The sequence below is a fragment of the Octopus bimaculoides genome, chromosome 4 (genome assembly GCF_001194135.2).
Source record: "Octopus bimaculoides isolate UCB-OBI-ISO-001 chromosome 4, ASM119413v2, whole genome shotgun sequence".
Classification (NCBI taxonomy): domain Eukaryota; kingdom Metazoa; phylum Mollusca; class Cephalopoda; order Octopoda; family Octopodidae; genus Octopus; species Octopus bimaculoides.
The window spans coordinates 141160065-141161869 of NC_068984.1; the positions used below are offsets into that span (position 1 = coordinate 141160065).

At 35.7% G+C, this 1805-nt stretch overlaps 1 protein-coding gene across 1 annotated transcript in view; it reads left to right on the forward strand.

Annotated features, from left to right (window-relative positions):
- LOC106882861 (cilia- and flagella- associated protein 210) overlaps nt 1-1805 on the forward strand; it is a 48926-nt gene that overhangs the window by 32018 nt on the left and 15103 nt on the right. The gene's annotated exons all lie outside the window — the stretch shown is intronic.

The window sequence follows — 1805 nt, forward strand, 5'->3', positions numbered from 1 at the left end:
AAATAGATAGCTTATTTTCTTGTTGTCAATTTTATAGCCATACCCTGTTCTATTCAGTTCACTTGAGAGCTCAGAAAATATAAAGATTTGCTAATCGAAAAGATGTAGGATCTCAAGACGGTTACAATACCAGTGATTGTAGGAGCACTTGGAATGATCAAAAAAGGGAATTGAAAATTATTTAAGAATGATCCCTGGCTTACGATTCATTCAGGAAGTGCAAAAGATTGTCTTAACTGGTACGTCACACGTATTGAGAAGAACATTGTCGCTGTGAATTTTTCTTTCTTTTTCCCGCTTTATTTTATTCGTTTACTTTTTTATTTTTATTTTTTCTCTTTGTCTCCTTTTTTCTATCACATGACTTTGTAAATGAACAATATGGTGTGTTTATTTTAATGGCCTTCCAATGTATACAGTACGACTCTCTGCCCTAGGTGTCAGGAAGACACTCGGCAAGAAATGGAAACTGAATTGAAAGATGCTAATGAAAATGATAATAATAATAATGATAATAATAATAATAGATAAAAAGAATTGAAAATGCTAGATAATTGACTTTACAGTCCCAAATGATGAAAAAAAATCAATATGGGAGATATAGAAAAAATAGCAAAGTATCAGGACCTAGCTTTGAATTGCAAAGACTATGGAAAGTGTGGGTAAATTGTATCCCAGTAGTTATAGGTGCATTGGGAACTATCCCTAAAGATTTGAACAGATGGATAGAAGAAATAGGCATAGAACTTAGTTTAGCATAGCTCCAGAAAACAGTGTTATTAGGGACAGCTAGGATACTTAAGCGGGTTCTTGGCATCTAAGGTTACTTGTTGTAGTCAGATGTTAAGGTTTTTTTCTTTTCCAACAATCTAATTTGTTGTGTGTATATGCAAATAATGATAATAATAACAACAACAACAACAACAACAACAACAACAACAACAACAACAACAACAATAATAATAACAATAATAATAATAATAATAATAATAATAACAATAATAATAATAATAATAATAATAATAATAATAATAATAACAACAATTAGATCGCTGTGGAATAATGTGGGATTCAAATAGCTAGCAGTGCTGTAAGACAATAAGCTAATGGGAGGAGAAATGAAAGAAAAAATCACTAAAGAGTACAACAGGGGAATTAAGAAGGTACTCGAAGCAAAATTAGATGGGGCGGGGCACATCCTTAAAGCCATAAGTACATTGGCAATACAGTATTGAGATACTCAGCCCCCTTTTTGAAATGGACAATGGTGGTGATACAGAATTTAGAGAGGAGAAGATAGAAAGCTACTCTCAACGCAAAATGCAGTCCGTCTTAAAAAAAAGTAATACCTATCTTCTATCTTCCTAGAAGGAGAGGTGATGTTTACTGGAATAAGGCACGAGATCAGGAGGTGATACAACACTGAGGCAATGCATGAGTTAGTCACCTTTGTCTATCATTTCAGAAACACCTGCTTCTCTGTTGAATTTTTTAGTGAAACTGGCCACCTCTACTCATGCCCTCTTTCTAATCGTTATCCATCTGGTGGTCAGGATCGAACCAAACTCCGAGTCCACGCCCTTGTGGCAGAAATCGCCTTCCTGCATAGATTTGTCTATCAAGCGTCGAACTGAAAGTCCACTAATTTGTCTCCGTTAATAAGTGTTCTCCGCAAGGCGGCGAGCTGGCACAATCGTTAGCACGCTGGGCGAAATGCTTAGCGGTATTTCGTCTGCCGCTACGTTCTGAGTTCAAATTCCAGCAAGGTCGACTTTGCCTTTCATCCTTTCGGGGTCGATAAATTA